The sequence below is a fragment of the Chanodichthys erythropterus genome, chromosome 21 (assembly GCF_024489055.1).
Source record: "Chanodichthys erythropterus isolate Z2021 chromosome 21, ASM2448905v1, whole genome shotgun sequence".
NCBI classification, from domain to species: Eukaryota; Metazoa; Chordata; class Actinopteri; order Cypriniformes; family Xenocyprididae; genus Chanodichthys; species Chanodichthys erythropterus.
The window spans coordinates 28,380,713-28,402,922 of record NC_090241.1 but is presented as its reverse complement, the minus strand read 5'-3'; the positions used below and the strand labels follow the sequence as shown (position 1 = coordinate 28,402,922).

Sequence of the window (22,210 nt, the reverse complement as noted above, 5' to 3'; positions counted from 1 at the left end):
GAGACTGAAAACAGACACCAAGACCTTACACCAAGATCATGCAACATGTTTATTGTTTGCGCCGTGTGCCGACGGGCCCCTTCATCTGAAACACGCAGCAGTGAAACCCCCATGAAGGGACTTTTCTTAACCCTGTGTTACAGATCTTTTTTCCTTTTTTTTTCTTTCTTCTTATCACAAGAGCGTGTGGTGTGAGAGGTAACATCAAAACAGTCTTTCCTGTGGTTTTGTGTAAGGGTGTCTGTCAGACCTACAGTCCTCAGGCCTGTGTTTGTACCTCTCACCAGAAAGAACACACTGTTATGATCCCTCACATACACACACACGTTTTCTCGCTCTCCCTTTCAAAACCATTTATGCCTTTCATAACTTCCTGTCTGTTGACCAGACTGAAACACTTTTCTGAAAGTCTGTCTGGAGTCAAGGTTGAGAAATAGAATTGGGTAAACAACAACAACAACAAGAAGTAGATTTATATGGTTTTCTTTGCACAAAACAGACTATGCCAGCCAGGACTGTTTGAATTCAACATTGTGCAAGGTGATTGTCATTGTTTTGCCATTCCTGCAATGATAGCATTATCATCTATTACTGCACCACATCGGTATGGTAGATATTTTAGTATTTTGTGTGTAATACAAAGGAATTTATTTGGTTTTGTCTGTTGAAATATTTGAGTCTGTGATGTGTGGGTGTTATCACACCAGGCGTCAGACGCGTTACGGTAAGATGTCAGAGCATCACCTGGTGGACTAGCACAGAACATAGGCCCACGTTCAAATGGCAGACACTCGCATATAACCATGAGAAATGATTTCGTGTCACATATGGACACTCTAAATTGATTTCAACTCAGCTTGTCTCATTAGCCTTTTTTATTTCCAGCTGATTTGAGTCTACTTTTCTTGTGTTTCTGACTTAGAGTAAAAAAAAAAAAGTGACTTTATTTCTAGTAATTGTGACTTGATGTATCTTTGTGACATTTAAATCTCACAATGTGATTTCTAATAAAAAATAAAAAAAATAAAAAAAATAAATATATATAAAATATAATATATTTCTCTCTTCTCAAAGGTAGACTATGTAACTTTTTTTTTGGTTGAAAATTAACATTTAAATACTGAGGCTATACATCAGCAGTCCTTCTTCCAAGATGTGTATTTGTCTTACCCTGATTCACTATGGTAAGTAAATCTCTGCGAACCACCCATTTAAAAAAAAAAAAAAAAAAAAAAAAAGAATAGAGAAGAGTTTGCTGGCAAAAAGAGAATGCGACAGAGTAAGGTATTTCATTAAACAGATATAAATTGCCATATGTAGCTCTCTATCAGATTTCATTGTAAAACATCTACTGTGAAGGGACTTTTGATTATGGTTGTTGTAACGCTGTGCTGGAATTTATTTTCAAGGAAGCACAGTGTCTGTTAACTCTTTCCCTGCCATTGAAGGAATTATCTGTCTTTTATGAGACAACGCTTCCCGCCATTGACAATTTTCCGGCTTTGTTTTTTCACTGTTATATGGTAGGGGGTGCTGTTATGCATCTTCTGATAGAGCACAGAATTTCTAGATCAAAACACAGGAAAAAGGAGCAGAAACAAGCAATAAAATCATTGCTTATGCTATGTACATTTTAGTCGATGAAAACAAAATGCAGTTTTCTCAGCTTTTTGTTCAAAATGTTGCTTTTTTTAATGAAACATGTTAAAAAGAATGCATGAAGCTAACTGTTCTTTCTTTTGATATATTGCATGTTCACATATTCAAACAACAAAATATTTTGGGGTTACTAAATTTGTCTGAAAATTATCAAAAATGCTGGCGGTGGCTGGCAACTTATTTTTTTTAAAAATGCTGGCAAAGAGTTAATGGGTATAGCTACAATAACATCTTTATGAGCAGTCATGAGCATATTCATTCATTCATCGCAGTCACACAGACATGCCGAAGCACAACTAAAGCAATATTCTCCCACAAAACGCATGCAGTTTTGTTTAACTGCTAGAGGGCCAAACGTTACATAGTGTACCTTAAATGTTATCTTACAATTAACTTTTTATGTTTTAACTGTGAGGCAGTTAAACTGTGAAACAGCCTCTGTAAATTTACATAAAACTGCTATGAAATTTCCATGTCACTAGTGGCACCAAATGTAACCACAAAAATGATTGTTTCCAAACAAATTGGCAGAACACTCCCCCATTATCTTCTATTGGTCAGTCTGGCAGGTGGTCCCGCCCCCAGAAGTTCAATGTTCGCTCAATGATCTGAAAATGTAGTTCCGTAGAGCTAATGTGTTTAATCTTTGAAAAATCTTTGAAAAAATCCATCTAAAGTAGGTGTACTTAACATATAAATATACATTTACATTATATTTAGTTTTATATTATATTTTGTATTTATAATTTAACAAAATCATTACACAGCAGTCTTAACAAAAATGTTTTTTCTTTCTTTTTTTTTTTTTTTATATAAATGTCACAAAAACCCAAAACAAAACGCTTAGATGTTTTCTCAAAACATCTTCTTTTATGTTCAATGTCTATTATGTTTTTTTTTGTTTTTGTTTTTGTTTTGTTTTTTGGCAAACGGAACAAGTTTTGGAAAGCTTAGTCTGACTGAAATGTCTGTTCATTTACTAATATTGTGGTAGAGTTCAAGCTTAGACACAGAGTTTTTGACAGAATAAGATGGGGAAGAAGGCCCGGAAGAGCCAAGAAGGGTCGTAATCTTAACAGATGCCACCTCACGTGTCACTTCACCATCCACACAGCTCCCACAAACCACCATTCCAGTGTATTCAAATGCAGCACGTATTAAAAACACTCACACTCACCGCTTATCAGATTAGCATGCCTTATGATTGGCCTTCCATTGGCCTCTTTATTTAATAGAAGGTTCCTTTCTTCTTTCAGATGCCATAGAGTGTTACATCACTGCGCTTGAGCACTGTTATCTATGTTGAGGCCTGTTCTTGTAATGGGCTTTATTGATCTAAACAACATCAAACTGGCCGTGATGTTATTAAGGTGAAGATAACTTCACTGTAACTTCCACTCAAACAACGTATTAGTGTTTTATTGGGTTTAAATAACTTTGGCTTTTAGACGCTAATGCAGCCGGTTAGTCACCCCACTCTTTTATGGCTGCAGGATCTTAATAAAGCTTTCCTCTTTACATCCTGCTGTGTGTGAGTGTGTTTGTGCGTGTGTGAGAGAGAGGACAGGAGATGCCAAGTGCTTGCTGGGAAGTTTCTACGCCTTCAGTAAACAGCAGGAACTCTAAATAATCAGAGTAATTATACGTTGGCGGTATCCGTATTAAGCACCCCGTTATCAAACCTTGGATCGCGCCGACCCGGACCTTTAAACTCCATCCACATTGCTGCTTTTTTTTCCCTCTTTGTCAAATTAACATATGTGGTAGGAATTATTTGTAGTTTTAGAGTCATTTATTAACTGCGTTTCGCAGTGAACTTTTTAAATGGATGTTCGGATGTTTTTTTTTTTTTTTTTTTTGGTCTTCCAAGGGCACACTGAATCCAATATTTATGAAATAACGATCCCATTCATCTACAGGCATATTTTCTGTGGGAAATTTAATTTGCAGCTATTTAAAGCCATGCTTTTGGTAATGAATTATTTTGTCATCCTGCTTCTGATGAGATTCATCTTTAATAACTGTAACAATTATTTTATTAAAAAAGAAGAGCCATGCATTATGGCTATCTCAGCAAGGTCTACAGCGAGCGAGGATTCTCATTAGGAGGGTATTATTACCCCTGCTGGGCTTTCATTCACACTACCCAACTTAAATTACATTATGTGTCAACAATGTTTGCATTAAATTTAAGCAGTCATATTTACCAATTTTTCCCCCTCTCTCGCTGCCTAATACTGACACATTTAGATGTATTAAAAAGATAAAACACAGTTCTCGATCTGATAGGATGGCTTATTGAACGTTTACCTCAGTGCTGACTTTTAATAACACAATAATATTGAATTGGTATGCCAGTTGTTTTATATTAAAATGTTTTTGAAGGCTGTAACCAGCCATATTGTGGTCTGAGAAGTTGCAAACTTCTCAAACACACGGAGTAAAGATGGAGGCATGCAAAGAAAAGCTTCTTTTGACCTAGCAAAACCACATAGCAATGGAATAACAACTGCTCAGAACATCTTAGTAGCCGCTTAAAGAGATAGTTCACTCTAAAAAAATAAAATCATCATTAAATGACCCTCATGTTGTTCCAAACTTGGATGAATTTCTTTCTTCTGCAGAACACAAAGAAGCTGTTTTCAAAAGAACATTGGACCTGAACTGACCTTTATTTGGACAAAAACACATTTCAGTACAGGTATATCTTCTTTTGTGATTCACTGAAGAAAGAAATGAAGAAGAAAATATTGGTGTACAATTTAATTTGAAATGATTTTCACTTCAAAATTGCTAGTAAACGGCATTGAATTAAATGTGAAATTTTGAGGCAGAAAGACTGAAGTAGTATTTTCTTGTAAAACATACTCTAATGATCTTTGTTTTATTTATAACTTTGAGAAATCTTTATTTATTTATTTTTTTTTGCAGTGAATGAGGATGAGTAAATTATGACAGCATTTCTTTTTTGATGAACTTTCCCTTTAACAGTGGCCTGACAATCACTCATACACTTGTTTTGTGTATTGTGGAGAGATTTACACGGGTAATTACTTTTATTCATCTCTATTTTGGAGAATATAGTTTTATCTAGCAGGTGTATTTAGTAACAAATTGTGGTCTAGAAAACACATCAGACCAATGTAGCGTTGCCTTCTTTTTTTGAGAAAACATCTGATGTTGTACTAAAAGGGTTTTTTTGATGCAAACTGATCTAAAGGTGCATGACAAAAATCACAGCTGTGCACAAAAAAAGCCAGACTATTTGCATATTACCAGCATTATTGTATGACAAATGTTGCAAATTTTGTTCTCCAGTCTCTCAAGGAAGTTGGAACATTCCAATCGGAAACAAATAATGTGTAATGCCTATTTTAATGCTTCCTCAGTTTTTTAGCTGATGCCTCTAAAAGGTTCCGCTGCACATGGAACCATCTGCGAACATGGAAACCAAACATCGTAGGCTCCGTTCCGCATTTTACCACAGCGCACTGTACACAAACAAAATGTTTATGGCTCACTGAGCTGAACCTATCCTGGCCCGAGACAGAAGCGAAATTGCTGAATGTGAGGTAATCGGTTATTTCAGTTTGACCACTTCCTTAAACTCCTGCTATTACTCAGAGTGATATGTTTCCAAAGAAAACCTCTAACTCTCCTGTAGGTATAATGTCTTGGTGGATGTAAATCAAATATTTAGCTGGATTTAAAAAGTAAAGTGGAGACGATGATTATCTGTACCTGGAAATTGCAGTTTTGGGGTGAAGGCACTGCATGTAGTGGCAGGGCAGTTTGTCTTTAAAGTCAGCCATTCTTCTGTGCCTTTTTGTTCCTTTTGTAACATCTAGAGACCATTACATTAAAGAAGGTGGACTTTTTTGACCTGGGACAGTAACCACCTTGCAAGTTGCAACCAGCTGTACTGTACAACCAGCTATGATACGAAGGCAATTTTGCTTCTGTTAATATAATATATTGTGTATATAGCTCAGTGATTTAAATGTGTGATGCATTTGACCATTTAAGTTTCTAAAAGAAACCTAAAGAGACTTTTGTAATGATGTTTGTCTCGTGTCACTAGATTATAAGAGTGATAAGACAGAGATGCTTTTGAGATACTTGGCTTTATCTATTTTAATGAATCAAGTCAAACTTCAACAATTTATTTTCATCATCTCAGAAATGTTCACTGAATTTGTGCATTTTATTGGCCTTTAATTTTTAGTTTGCCTCTTTTATATATACAAATAGCCTATAAATAGGCAAATATTGCTTGTTATTGCTATTTTTTTGTTAATTTTCCTTTTATATCAAATAATTTATTAAATGCCATTGTTTTTATGTAGTAGAAAACAGTTTAGATTAGAGGTGTAACAGTACATGTATTCGTCCAGAACCGTCAAGGTTCGGTGCATACAAACGACGAATAAAGGTGATCCAACTTCAATCCACAAGGGGGCGCGCGCGGTAATTCATTGTAGCCTAACTACTTTTAACCACACCAGTATTAAATAACCATCGCAATAAGCTCTGTGTTTTCTTACTCTCGATAAGAAACAAAGTGTCATCTTTCAAATTCCGTCCATTTTATCTCGAAATTATCTCGAACGCGATTATTCCTTCCTCTTCACCAAGTTACTAGTTACAGAATGAACATAAATGAACATCTGAAGGTATGTCGAAAGATACAGTACAACAGTATCATATCGCTCAATCAGTGTTTCAACCACGGAAAGACGTCAATAAAACAGCTTACGTAAACAATGTCACGTAGCATTACATTTAGTGACCTCAGAAAAGCCATTCAGTGTCAACAACTTGTTAGTTTGCTAGATAAATGAAACGTTTCTCTAAATATATGCACTATTTTAGCCTATATGTTATATTTTACTTTCCCTGTTATTGATGTCTTAATTATTTAACATAATTAGATATAGGAGTTAATGCAAAAACTGCCTTATGTGCAATTTACATGTTTAAATACATTGAGTATTGATGATTATATCTACAAATAAATGGCAGCTCTATTAATTCTAACCTTTAATAGTATAGCAATGTGCAAGTAAGGGCTTCCTATATAGTTTACAGCATTAACAGAGATAGATACATCCCTTGATGTTAATGGGTGGAGACCTAGGCTATATCAACATTTGAACAGTTTAACCCTGTCCATCCTTTCAGTTGTCACATGATCTTCAGTATCGTCACTCCATCGGAGTTACAGCCACCACTCCCAGCATATTACTCGGGTGTTTAACCCTTTTCTCCCTTCTTCAAGGACAAACGGTGTACGTGACGGGAGATCTCCGTGCGAAAGTCCCCTAGCTCTCTTGAAGCAGCAGATCCCTTTTCAACGCCAGCTGTTCTTCCAGATAAACTCTGCGGCGTGCTCGCAGATTCTCTTAATATGATTCCACAGGGTCGGGCTCAGGAGAATAGACGCAAAACAAGCGTGCCAGGAGAAAGAGAGCGTTGAATTTTTCATCAGCAGGCCCTCGTAGTGCCGCAGCACTTTTTTAGTAGGCGGCCGGCTCATTCATGAGCAGATGTTCAGCGCAGGTCCAAGCTGCAGTTAGCATGAACTCTGCTGCCCTCTCAGCCGTTGGCTGCAAGGACGTTGGCAGCGACCCCGGCATCTGAGAATTCATTCCCGGCAAAAAGCGTTGAGCGCCGCTTCGCCCAGACCCCTTTTTTTAGCCGTGTTGCCCAGCCCAGGAGCCGGCCAGAAATGGAGGAGGGCTTTTCTTTTGACAGGCCATCAGTCTTCGCTCTGACACTGATGAAAGACTCGCCCGGGTCAACTCAGGGGACCGGCCCCAAAAATTCCTGAAGACAATTTTGCTCAAGTTTATCATTAATTTTTTATGACGTCCTCTGTATGAAAATAAGCCACCTGGCACGAAAACCAAAACAGCCCCTTTTTGAAAACAAAAGCAGCCTTTTTTTGCGTCGTTTGCGTGAAGGTACCCTTGAAACGGGGAATTGCTATATCAGATTAATGCAGGTGGTTTAGGGGAACGCGTTGGTCAGGCTGGTCGCTACACTAAAGCCCAGCTGCTGCTGCTGTGGTTAGCCAGGTGGTTCGGTTAGTGTGGTGACCTCAATACAACCCAAGAGACTTGAATAACAACCAATACAGATGAAGCATTATCGTGTTTCATTTACATAACACCGTTATGTTGTCATACGTCCATGTAGCATTTTCCTGTCTGAAAAGGCTTGAACGCCAAACCTGCATATGTTCCACACGGAAAGTGTGAAATGTTTTTCTTCTCTTTCGTTGTGATGCATGTAAAGCTGTAATTGAAGGATGATGAGGTTTTTAAGTCATCTTTTTTTTCTCTTTTCAAGCACTTGTTTCTTCAGCACGTCTCCTACTTCACACTATCTAATTGGCCGTTTTCAGGTTGGGTTTATGAGAGCAAAACTAATTAGTGTTTCTAAATTCAGAGAGCAAGAAAAAAAAAGAAAAACATTGTTGAATGGATTGTTCTGGTTTCCTCTCTGGTGTCAGGCTCATAACAATGAAATAAAGAGTCTAATCACTTTCAAACTGCTGTTTTTTTTTTAAACCAACACTGAATGTCACTTTCTCTCCTGGCATTTTGTTTGGCATGATCACAGGTCCGGGAATAAAGCGAGCACTTGCCCTCTTTACAAACTTTTTCCTTTGTAATTCGTGGGAAGGCATTGCGGGGAAAAAAAAACAATGCTCATGTTTTTAGGTGGGGTTGTTTCTTCTTTTGATTCGGAACGTCCTGGTGAAAGACGGGGGGAGGGTGGAGAGTTTACAGTAGCGTTGACTTTTCGCCCGTTACCTTTATTCAGAGAGCTCCAGCTGCAGCGCGCCCTCAGGAAGGCCACCGCGGGCGCGCATGCACACGCACGCCGGCCCCCAGTGTGAAAGAAAGCCCTGTTTGAGTTGGCACGCGTAACTTTTGCTGCCTCTGCAAGACAGACACCAGCAGCGGCCGCACTGGCCAGGCGGGCCGCCGTTCTTCTAATCAGGATGTGCCTTTTCCACCTCTCTCAGGAAACACATTTCTGACTCTCTCTCCCCTCAGCACTAAAAAAGCGAGGGACGGACTTGAGGGAGAAAGTCGGTGAAGATGAGTGACAGGATTGGAGTCCGGAGGGGATTGGGCTAATCTGAGTTTAGTAGCACTCCCTCAACACCTCACCCTCCCAGCCTCCACTGGGCCTTCATTTATATTGAATAAAAAAAGTTTATAGGTCAGTTTAACAATGTGCCGTAAAACTCACACTATTTTTATTTTTCCACCTTGCTGCCGGAGGGATTTACATGTAGAGGGCCAGTAATTAAGAAGCAGTGAATCCAGGGTTAGGGAGGAAGAGTGTTTAAATGCAATTAGAGCATCTACTCGAATCAATTTGAACCCAATTACAGTTTTCTTAAATGTGCTATTATTTGTTTAATCAAGGGAATTTTGCCCTTTTTACGATGCTATAAATGTATCGCGATATTTAAACACGGAGTGAAAATAAACTCGACGGAAGCTGGTAATGAACAATTTCAAAGTGACCTCTCTCTCTGTGCCCTCCCTCGTTACCTTGTTCTTCTCTGAAAAGAAAACTCCATTTGATTTGTCTGGAGATAAAGCTATCACAATATCGCTGGATAATTAGCACAAAATCCACATCAGTTTTTTTGGGAACTGGATGTGGAGCACCAGTCTCTAATGATTCAAAGTTTCAGTAGATTTCCTCATTTCTCACTGCTGTTTTTCCTGTATGTCCTTCTCTCGTCTCTGTCTGTTCTCTCCTCCACCAGTCTTTCTACCTGCTGTCTGTTCTGCAGGCAGGAGCGTGCAGTGGTCCAGCCCTGTGGATGCTGAACGGTATGTCTGAAAATGCATTTGGACACTCTGGCCACACTTCTATAAATTTCATTGCAAAAGATAACAAAATATTAAACCAAGTGTCATTTGGAAGCAAAAGGTGCGTTACTCAAATCTGCACTTTTTTGAGCCTTTCTTGTAATTACTTTAAGCCAATTGATCTCAAAGTCATTTAAAGCTGTGTTTCCACTGCAGGAACTTTCCCCAGGAACTAGGGACTTTGGGGTGGTACTCGGTGAGTTTCGACCACAGGGACCAGGGTCTAAATGAAGTTCCGGGTAAAAAAATCCCCCTCTGAAAGTACCTGCTCACTAGGTAGTACTTTTTCAAAGTTCCGGAACTTTCAGGGGTGGGACTTAGGTGCTGAACATGCTGATTGGTTGAGTTCACGCAGCATTTTGATTGGTTGATTCCACACAGCATTTTATTTCAACCATAGTTTTGCTATTGCGGTGCATGCAGTAAGAGTTGTTTGCTATTTGAATCAACAATAGAGTTTAAAAAATATGACCGATGGACTGACGATGATGTTCAGGCTTTATTAAGCTTATATGCGAAGGACGAAATCCAGCGGAAACTGGAAAGTCACACACAGTTCTGCGTCACTGGACTATCTTCACGGTACTTTAGACCGCTATGGAAACACAGCTAGCAATAGGTTTGGGGGGAAAAAAGTTCCTGGGCCAAATTGTTCTGGGTAATTTTGGTGGAAACGTGGCTTTAGTGAATGTATGAAGTCAGTTCCCCTCAATTTTTATTTTTTCAGTTCATAAATATGCATATAATTAGTATGTGTAAAATAAATGCCACTTCTTCTAATAATTCCTACCTAATGCAATGTATTCAAAATAAATTGCACTTGATAAATGCCAATATTTAATCCCTTTTGAATGCATTATGTATTTCTTTAAAATAAATGGCACTTGATTTAATATATTTTTTTATATTTAATTCCTATGTTAATGCACATATTATATGTGACCTGTGCTGGCAAAATGAGTCGCAATGAGCAAATTTCCAAAATTTACAGTTATTTTTATTTTCTATTTTTATTTTCGTTATTTTTTTATTAAAAATCCTTAAATGATGTATGATTTGTTGGAATCAGACAAAAAAAATGCACCATTTGATGTCGATAGAGTCAGCAAAGTTAATTTTAAGATAAATCAAGTAAAAGTTTTCTGAGGGTTCCAAAACAAAATCACCTAGCAACCATACCTTAAAATCCCTGGTAATAACACCACATTTGGCGCACAGCAAGTCAAAACCAAATATCTATAGGAAAAATATATATTCAAATGAGTTTTTCCATGATACCTCAGTTGTTTGATTAACATTAATGAAACAGACCTACTTTACCGAACGGATCTAATATATAATACACATCAATTATACATAATTACATAATTACACATCAGATGTTTTCCCCCAACAGTTAACCAAACGTTCACTTAAGACATAACCAATAATGTTTGCGTAAATACTTATTATTATGAAATACTATAATTCTGTGTATGTGTTTATATCTGGATCTCGCACTGTCTGAGACGTCTTTGTGCGTGCGCTTTGGATCTGTCAGTCTGTTTGTTTTGTTTACATCATCATGAGTTTGAAAATCACATTTCATTGGCTCAGAATCATACCATCGAAAATTCGCTATGAATATTCACAAAGTTGGAATGCTGCGAGGAAGTGCGAGTCATTGAGAAGCGAGCAGAGAAAATCAGCATTTTTTTCATATACTCCTCTCAGAAAACGTACAAATAAAGATACTTTTAGATGTTTAATTGCTATTTGGAGCATTGGGATGAGGGCTTAATGAACTGAAAATGTCAACTTTGGTTGAATTTGAGGTTTTTCACTTGTTTTGCCTGTAGCCCGAAATTAGCCCATGCCCATTCTGACTCCTTTTGCCAGCACGGGCCACATATATTTATTTGCCAATTGGTTTAATATTTATTTCTTTATTTAAAATAAATGGCACTTGTTTTAATATTTAATTCTTATTTAATGCATTTATTTCTTTATTTATTTGCCAATTGGATAAATAAATTCTTATTTGCATTATAATGCATTTATTTTGGTATTTATTTGGCAATTGTATAAATAAATAAATTCTTATTTATTTAAACGCCACTTCTTACCTAATGCAATGTCTTTCGGCATGTTTTCAGCATGTACACAAGGTCAGTTGTAGATAATCTGAATTCTAAGACTGTACACAGTTTGACTAGTGTACCACTACAGTTGTTTTTGATCCATGTCTCTCATGGCCTTCACTTCCTGTGTGATGTGTAAACAAAACAACAAACCATGACACTGCCCACGTAACAGTGCCAGTCTATGTTCAAACTCTGTTGTTTACAGTAAACCTTCATATATATTCATGACCTTCAGTCACAAAAAGCCTCCGTTTGCAACGCATGGCATGTCGCATTAGTGCTTATTAGCATACTGTCTCTAAAACAAGTGCTCAGCAAACATTGACCCACATATATTTGGAATGCATCTTAATGTCTCAATTCTGCCATCAATGTTTGATGTGAAATACATGTTTTAGTCAGTTTTTTTGCATGATGCAATGTGATGCATTGTGAGTTTAATGGAGCTTCTGCAAAGTCAATTCCTATAGCAGCCTGGCCAGACAACGTTTTAGAGAAGTGCTTCTAACAGTTTTGCCCGCTTGTAAAACTGTGTACGTTACTGATTGATAGTAAATGGAAAACATGAATGTAAATTTTGTCATTTGATAATGTAAATGGAGAGCCGAGCTATTTTCCCCCACCCCCATAAAGAAATCAGCCCTATTTACATAGTCAGTTGTGCTTATGAGACTTATGGAAATCAATCTCTTGTCATTTTCCAACTACACAATTTCACATTAGTTCAGAGATCACCGATTTGAAAGTCAATATGATGACATTGGCTCGGCTCCATGTTGGCAACATGAATTATACATAACAAACAAATCAACATGCTCTTTCAACAAACGTTTAAATGAGTTGTAATGCATTAATCCTTCACATTGCATGCGAATATACCCAAAATGTATGGCTATTTCCTCTTGAATGATGATTTTTCATGGCGTCTTACGGCAATTTAGCTCTTATGAAAGTCCAAACTTTTGGCGATCTGAGTTAAAAAGCACTCCAAATATGTTTAAGTGCAGGTTATTATTTAGTTATTCAGATTTATGACCATAACAGAAAGCGAAAGCAGGTGGATTCGTGCTTGTCCATTAAAGTGTGCTTTGCAGGGTCCAGTTTTAAAGTGGCCAGCAAGGCAGCTGTGACAAGAGTTATTGAAGAGGGTCTTCGCATAAACGTCTTGCACATGGTTTTCCACTTTCTTTAAAAGCACTTTTAGGACTCATAATTGCTTCTTACATGTTGCAGATGGGTTATGACTAATGAGAGGACTACATTTATGACTCGACATGAGGACATGAAAGCTTCTTGCAGTTGAATTTAACCTTTTCAATATTGACTAATTATTTAGGTTAGTAAAGATCTTAAGGCACACTGTGGTACTTTAATACATTCCATTAGTTACATTAATCAACACCTTTCAGAGCTTTTCTACCTCATTTTTGTAATGTTTTTATTGAGATGCATTTGACTGTGGCCTCACACACTTGTGCAGAATATGACATTTAATAATTGAACTGTACAGTTTGGTTGACACAAGACCTTTGAGCAGTGATCACACCTTGGCTGATGGTGGCCCAAATCTTTTTTTTTTCTTAATTACTGACATTAAGCAACAGCAAAATATTGAATGAGTATCTGATTTATTTATTTTTTTGAAGGTGTGAAGAGTCTGATCAGAATTGTGCCACTTGCGATGCATGTTCCCTTTTGGCTTTAATCCATGTCTGTTAGCTTTGAGGTCATCTATATGCTAACTATCTAAATTCTTTTAAAAAGTCTATTGGCTATTTTAAAAAAGGACCCCTTCGTTATGTTCCGCCCCAACTTCCTGTGTAAATAGGAAATACCTCAGCACAGGAAAGAAAACTGTGCTTGTCAAACCATTTCTTTAAAAGATGCAAACAACCTTACGAAAAAGAAACTGAGCAGAAAATTGGACTTGCACACTGTGGTTTGCGCTGCGAACTTTGGTTTCACATATACAGAGTATTCTTTTTTTCTTTCAGTTTTTGTCATTTACACTGCCGTTCAAAAGTTTGGGGTCTGTAAGTTTTCTTCTTCTTTTTTTTTTTTTTCCTTTTTTTTCCTCCTCCTTTTTTTTTAAAGAAGTCTCATACTCACTCAAGGCTGTATTTATTTGATCAAAAATACAATAATATTGTGAAATATTATTAAAATTTAAAAAAACTGTATTTTTTAAATAAATGATTTAAATCATTCTATGCTGTTTTATCATTATTATTATTATGTATTATTACTATGTATTATTATTATTATCAGTGTTGCTTTGCTTTTTTGTGAAAACCGTGCTATATTTTTAATAGAAAAACGAATTAAGTCATTAGCAAAATGGTTTAGTTTATTCGCTCCAGCTGAAATAACTTTTCTATATTTTTCTCCTTAAAACATTTTTTTTTTTGGTTCATAGTTAACAACTTGCATTTAATTAACAGTAACTAATTTCATTTAATTATTGTCACATTGTCTCGTCCTTAGTAGTTTTGAGATTAAAACTCCAGATGCAGTCTTTTTTTTTTTACAGACACACACACACACAATGAAAATGTCATATTGTCCAGAATGGTGACATAAGGGTCAATCCCATCTGTCCTCCCCCTCTCTCCCTATGCTTGGTGGTGTGATATGCTCCTGCTTTACGCAGCTCTGCCAAAGCGACTCACCCCAGCCTGTTTGTGCCCTGTCTCTGTTTGTAAATACACAGACGGAGGACACGGGTGCCGCTCGGGGTCATGGCTGCCTCGCGGAGGCTCGAAACCCAATGTGACAAGCAACAGATGAGTCACAGCACCCCGAATCTAAAGAAGCAGACAGTTTCTCTCTCTCTGTCTCGCGCTCTCTCTCCCCTTGGGTCACGTAAAGATTAGTGACACCTTCGCTGGCATCCTATAGGCCTCGGCCAAACCCTGCCATATCATCCTGCCTCAGTGCCATTTCCCTCCCCCTTCCCTTTTTCTATGTATCTTTCTTTCTCTTCTCACCCAGTCATATTCAGACATTTTTGGTATTTTTTATATATTTTTACTAGTGGGTGTAGGACATATGTTATATATATATAATAAACTTAAGTGGAAATTTGCCTCTGTACAGTATGCTTTTTTTTTTTAAATTGTCATTTAAAATACACAAAATGGCAATACGTCTTTCTGTCTCTTATTGTATCAAATTTAGAGGACCATATCTTTTACCCCCAAAAATATGTTCATCATCTTCACACACTTATTCCTGACATTTTTGCAAGATGTTCAGTCATATTTTTTTCTTTAGAGACAGATAGACAGCGCCGAGTCAGTATCTCCCTCTCAAAGTCAAAAGATCAAAGCATCTCTCATCTTGTCCTTCTTAAAATCTGAAAATCCAGCGCGCCTTTTTTTCGCCAGCCGCACAAAGTAACAAACGCTAGCCTCACACTAGGGTCCAGGATTACGATCCTTCCAGCGCAATCTGTCCATCTTTCTAAGCAAATAACATGGCCTTGCATAACTGAGGAGAACAACAGGCATGCATCCTTCTTGTTGACCCGATGAGGGTGTTTAAATGCTAAGCTGGATGGGATGATGAGCCCTGAATCTATTCTATACTTCAACTGCTAGTTTGACCGTGCAGTGTTGACTCATATTGGAGGTTTTTTTTTTTTTTTTTTTTTTTTTTTTTTCAGGCACTCTTGTAAGCAACCTGCGTTAAGTTCATGTAAGTCTCTAGGTTGGTTTTCGATAATAATCACTCAGAGCTTGCAGTTATGCTATATGTAAATGTAATATTATCAACACATCCAATTTGGTTAAATGGTGTAGCGTGGGTGGCTGTTTTGATCCTTGTACCCACAACACTTACTTAAGACTTTTGGCACTTATTGTGTTAGTTTGGTGACCCTGTGTTTCTAAAAAAATTGTCACAGTGATAGAAATGTGAGTGTTTGTTATGTATCTGATTGATCTTTGTCTGGCAGGAAAAAAAATGACAAACCGCTATCATGTAGTGTGTGTACCTGCTTCATGCTCGTATGGAAATTGCTACCATATATCTAGATCTAAAGTGAAGCATTTAAATATTCAAATACAGATCCAAAACAATTTGCAGGCATTAGTTTGCATAGAGTGTTATTTGTTGGTGTGAAGAGCGAATGCTGGCCGATGGGAAGCAGAAACGGATACGGCCATTTCTCCGAATAGCGGGAGATATAGGTGTTGAGGCTACATATAAATACTGGTAAGTTCTTTAATGGATACTAGTTAAAATATTGGCTTTTGTTTTAAAACAATGAATAGTGGTTTTAGGTGCATTTTTATACACACGCTATTTAAAAAAAAAAAAAAAAAAGAAATAAGACACTTTTATTGAACTATATGGATTTTGCTTCAGTTGCAGTGGAGTTTAAAGGAACAAAAAAGAAAATTGTCATAATTTACTGAACCTCATGTCGTTCCAAACCTATATGATTTGCTTTCTTCCTTTAGAAAACATATATTTTGAAGACTGTTTTCCATGCTCTTTTCCATGCAACAACAATGGAGTCTTTAAGAGTGAAAATTTATGCAAAAGAACTATAAGATGTCAGCATTTCAATCATTATTCACTGAAAATCTTGACATCCTGATTTAGCATTCCTTGATGCATTAATGAGAGAAGTAGAAATATTCAGTTCTTGAAATGAGTCTATTAAATATTAATTTACAAATCAAAATTATTTGTTTTAGCCTTCATCTCAGTGACTTAGTCCAGTTCCAGTGGTTAACAGCTTATACATTTTCTTAAAAGTTTTCCACACAAAGCATATAGTACATTAGTCATACTGTATGGATAACTTTTGTGATACATATGGCGATTTTGTTGTTTTTTTAAAGCTTGAAAGTCCTTTATTGTAATTGCATGGGATGGTCTGTCCAGCACAGACTTCAGAATTTCTTCTATTGTGCTCCACAGAAGAAAGAGCATCAAACATGTTTTGAAAGACATGAGGGTGAGTAAATGATTACAGAATTATCATTTTTTGAGTGAACAAACCTGTTTGAGAGTTGTGTCCACGTTGCTGCGGAACTGAAAATGGCCCTCAAAACATCATAATTTCTCTCCACATTTCAACACAAAAGACTCTATTGTGGCCATGCTGTGCTGATGTTTATTTAAAGTCTCCTCTCTCACACAGTAACGTACGTTTCACCCAAAGAAAACACACCACCCCCCTCCTCACCCTGTGTGTGAGAGTGTGTGTCCATGAGTGGGAGGGAAAGAGGGGGGAGAAAGGAGAGAAAGAGTGGAATAAATTAAGAAACATCAAGTGGTGATTTAGTGGGAGAGATAGAGACAAGACAGAATGTGCTGGGGATGGTATGGATAGACAGGAGAAATAGAGGGGGTTAAGAGATGGAGAAAGACTGGAAAAAAATGTTTGACAGGGTTAAACACAGTGAAAGATTACCAGAGAAATCTAAGACATCTGTAGCGAGTATCAGCGAGAGCATTAATTAGGAGGAATCAGCGGTTTTTAATTCTTTTCTAGGTGCTTGGCAATAACGTAGAGATGAATAATTGAAGGGAAAGAGCTGCTTTAGAACACTGTCTAAAGCTAATGTCATAGTCCAGCCACTTGATTTAATCATTTATCTTATCAGCCTAATTTTAATTAAATATTTGGAGTCATGTTAAAGGGATAGTTCACCCAAAAATGAAAATTCTGTCATTATTTACTGACCCTGAAGACAGAAGAAGATATTTTGAAGAATATGGATCACCAAACAGTTGTGGGGCACCATTGACTTCCATAGTATGGAGAGAAAAAAAAAAAAAAAACTGTGGAAGTCAATGGTGCCCCACAACTAGGGTGACCATATTTCTCATGGTAGAATAAGGGAAGGGTGAGCAAGGGGTGGGCAATATAACCATTTTATTTGTTATATGAGAAATTATTGTTAAAAAAGAAATGCACAATATACGACAAATACAATAGAGATACAATTTAAATAAACTTGTTTTCAAATACACTACTGTCCCTTTAAGAACGAATTCAGGGATGTAATATACTGACCGGTTTTCACTGTAAAGTGGAAAGACTGTAAAGTTTTCACCCACCTGTTTACGTCCACTTAAGCCATAACTGACTGTGAGATACTCCACCCGATGGACATTTTGGCAACTATGTGTGCAATTGACCATTCAGGCGCAATGATAACTGATCGCGCGTTGTCTGAGAGAACTGGGATCGTGCGCAAGGAAAGAGAGAGAGTGCTTCTAGCGCTCAGGGTTTGTGTGTCTAGCGCGATTCCGCCTATCCCTTCTTCACTAACGGCAAGTTAATCGTTAACGAATTGTGATTGGATGGTAGTTTTGTTCTACGACATTGGCGTTCAAATTAGGTTGTAATTTATTAATGTAATCCATGATATTCCCCAGTAGAAGTGCAGCACTTCACAGTGAGTCAACTAATAGCATTTGATTGTGCTGGTCTTGTGGCCTTAGTGTAAATTCACCATTTCCATGATGTTTACGGTATGATTTGTGCTTTAAGCATACTGTTGTTGTTTTGTTAACCATATAAACCAATAATGAGAGATGGCATGGATCTCGATTGCTTATTTAAAGCTTCTTTAAAAATCTCCCCATCAGCTCCACTGATCATTCCTTTTGTTGAATAATTGATTTTTACTCGCTTTTTGAGTAAAATTAATATCTGATCAAATTAATATTAACACTGCCTGAAATATTTATGATGAATGATAAAACTATGAACTATCTGCAAGATGATAAACGGCAAGAAAATTCCAAATTAAGATAGAGCCATTAGTCTGTTTTTCATCTCGAGTTTAAGAAATAAATGAGAGAATTATTTTTCCAGCTACATCCAAATTAGACAAATTGGGCTGTATGGACAGTAAAAGACCTAAATGAAGGGGGAGATGACTTTTGATGTTTTCACAGATGTTTGTTTTAGATTGTGTTTTTAGCAACTAGGTGTTTGTGATACAGTGACATGATGTGACAAAATAGTTTTGACAGGGGTTTGCACCTGAAAAAATGAAAATGTCATAATTTACTCACCCTCAAGTTGTTCCAAATCTATATGATTTTCTTTTTTTTCTATTGAACACAAAAGAAGATATTTTAAAGAATATTGGTAACCTGACAGTTGACAGTAGCCATTGACTCTCATAGTATTTTTTTTTTTTTCCTACTATGGCAGTCAATGGCAACCGTCAACTGTCAAGTTACTGACATTCTTTAAAATGTCTTCTTTTGTGTTCAACAGAAGAACGAAACTCAGAAAGGTTTGGAACAACATGAGGGTGAGTAAATGATAACTGAATTTCATTTTTGGGTGAACTATCCCTTTAATGCTGGCTTCCCTATTTCCATCATATGATTTATACACTCTAAAAAAATGCTGGGTTAAAAACAACCCAAGTTGGGTTAAATATGGACAAACCCAGCAGGTTGGGTTAAAGGGCACCTGTTATGCCCTCTTTCACAAGATGTAATATAGACCTCTGGTCTGGTCAAGTTTCAGCTTAAAATACCCACAAATTTGCCCCTATTTGGGGGTGAGCAAAAACATGCATTTTACTATATTTTACTATATTGCTGGCTAAAAAATAAATCCAAAATTGGCTGAAAAAAAATGGCTGGGTGAAAACAACCCAATCCCTGGTTTTGTCCATATTTAAACCAGCATTTTTTAGAGTGTATTTTTGACATGACTGTAGGCACAACTAATTTGGAAGCTTAATTTATACATAATGGCAACCAAGAGAGTTAACGTGCATCCAACTGAATTTCCTTTACATGCCAAGGATAGATGACATTATGTCACACATATGACAACCAATAATGTCCTGGGGAAGCGTATTCAAAGCAAGAATTCAACCTAAAGCAATACACAGTTTAATGTCTGAGTTTTTTTGACATCTAGTTGTTTGGTGCACATAGTAAGTCAACATAGAAAATGTGAGCAAAAGAGATTTTATATCAAAATATCATAATTATATAAATTATTGTACAATGTAAATGTACAAAATGTCCTGTTTCCATGACTGTTTGGATGGAATTTATTCATTTATGGTGCGGCAGCTCTCATTGTGGATATTTTTGCATAACAATGTCTTGTCAGAATTAAATATTCATAGTTATCTGAAAACAATCCATGGTTTGGACTGAAATGATAGTTGCTGTAATAAATATAGTCACTTGTAATGATAGTTCTGAATTTTAATGCCGGTTTATGAACATAATAAAGGCGACATGAAAGACTTGCCATTCAATATCAGATAGCCAGGGAGAAGCAAATGATTTCAAATATTTGATATTTAAATTATTTTCAAATGAACAGAGAAGTGAGCAGAGAGAAGGGTGAGGAGTTTCCCCCGGTGGTCCTTCGGGGGCTTTGTTTCTGTGGCATCGCTCATTAGCGAAGCAAGCCCATAGAACCGGGACGCACACACCGAGCAGAGGCCCTGAGCGTGGCATCGAACATGCGCACGCTCTCTCTTTGCAGGAAGGCTGACTGAGAAGCTGTCCTGATTAAAATGACAATAGTCTAATTAACTCGACCTCTGTGTCAGTGCACAAAACAGTCACTTGGCCTGCCAATTTCTTTTTTCGCACTATTTCTTTGTCTTCGCTCCGTCCAGAAGTGAGAGATTTTCTCCTCCTGTCGTTACGTGGTGCGCCAAACCATTTTAGAGTTGTGCTAATGGCAATTATTTTCATAAGCTAATTAAATCCAGGGCCTGCTCTGTCTCTGGTTTCGAATCCTTGAGAGACTTAACTTAGGGCTAGCGCTACAAGCACCTTTAAGTAGCAGCCTGGTAGTAATTGAGGAAAAGGGATATATTTATAAAATGTTTGCGTTTTATCTGATTCTAATCTCATATTTGTGAAATTGCTCAGAACAAGGGCAACTTAGCGGCTAACCTCCCTCACCCCGTTTTTCCTCCACCCCGTTCCAAAGTCAGCGAGAGAGAGATAAAGAGGAACAGAGATGCCAGACGAAAGGAAAGGAAACCATTTCGCTGACAAGTAGAAGGAACACTAAGCCAGATAACGGCGGATCTTTAAAGCTCTCAAACAGACACCATTCTGAAAGTTGTATTTTCCTCTTGCCCCCGCAATCTGTTGCCATTATTCGATTGGTTAATCTCATCTGAGGGCGGAGAAGAAAAAACAAGTGGAAAAAAAAGAGAGAGAAGAAAAGAACCGCTTAGATGAGTGGAGTGGAAAGTGCTTTCAGTTCTATTATCCTTCTTTTGGTGATTGCGGCCCATAGGGAGATAATTACGCTTTAGTCTTGAGTTAATGAAACGAAAACTTTCTTTCTTTTCTCTCGGCTGAAAAGGAACGGTTGATCTTTTGTGCCACTATCTGAAGACATCTCCCACCCTTGACAGGGGCACATTGAGGATGCGTTTTGTTTTAGGCTGAAAAAGCCCCCCCTCTCCCCGTACGCACACACTTGGGCTGTCAGTTGAGCAGCAATATGACACATCCTTCAGCATATTGAGTTGCCCGTTCCTCTCGCTTCAGATGCTCTTCCCTGTAGCTCCGCTGCTAATAAAATACACCAAAAAAAAAACAACAAAACCGAGAAATACTCTCCACATAACACACAGCCATTTTCAGTAGCTCAAAGCAAAAGCATCTTTTTGATGCAATGCAATAATGCAATTTCGATTCAACAAAATAACTCAGATCTAATCAGGCTTAAAACATTTATTTGGAAAAAATTAAAAAGTTAAAAACTGAAGCTTGTTGGAGAAACTGGAATGATCAGATGTCATTATTTCTAAATAAATGTGTAAGTTGTTACAAGTTAATGCAGAACTTTTTGTAGGACAACTAGAATGAGCAATGAGAAATAATAATTGAACGTAGTGAATGTGAACATTTTCATATGAAAGTATAAAAATTCTGTGGAATTATGAGTGATTGTACTATAAAATGTAAATGCATAAATGTAAAATTCAGCTTCTGTTTCTATAACTGTTCAACATCAGCAGTTTGGTTTGTGTAGCAAATCAGAGTTGATTAGTGTAAATCAAATAACTAGCTATTTCAAACTGAAACTGTGGACTACTAGTTATAGTATTAATAAAAGTAATAATAATAGTTGTCGTTGTTGTTTGCACTTAATACTTTTACCTTGAAGTCATGATCTCATATTTGTGGGACAGTTTTGTTTATTGGTGTCGGCGTTTATTAGGGTTTATGTGTAATATGCAGGTTTGAATCCCGATCATGTCCTGATTGCATTTTTACCCTCTCTTGTGTTTTCTGTGAAGAAAATATTGCACACACACACAAAAACAGACAAGTATAGCAATAATAATTGAATCATTAAATAATAAAATGGAATAATATATGTCATTGAGCTTTTCACTGGACATATTTAGCTTCAAATCATCTTGTGTTCTGCCGAGTTGTGGTAAAAGTTTGTGTTTGTGTACAATCCCTGTCCACATCTGGTGTGTGGGGCTTTAGGAGCGTGGTAGTCTGACCCCTCCTTCTCTTCGTCCTCCTCCTCTTCCTCTCATATTT

General features: G+C 37.2%; 1 protein-coding gene across 8 annotated transcripts in view; it reads left to right on the top strand.

Annotated features, from left to right (window-relative positions):
• The window catches only part of foxp1b (forkhead box P1b), a 212,266-nt gene that overhangs the window by 35,695 nt on the left and 154,361 nt on the right, over positions 1-22,210 (top strand). For 3 of the 8 annotated variants that reach the window (XM_067373133.1, XM_067373126.1, XM_067373129.1), the window contains exon 4: positions 9,452-9,518. The exons of 4 other annotated variants lie outside the window; for them this stretch is intronic. The gene's annotated coding sequence lies outside the window, so the exon portion shown is untranslated. Of the gene's footprint in view, positions 1-9,451; positions 9,519-9,733; positions 9,754-22,210 lie in introns of those variants that run through there. One more of the 8 variants, XM_067373128.1, reaches the window with a different exon arrangement.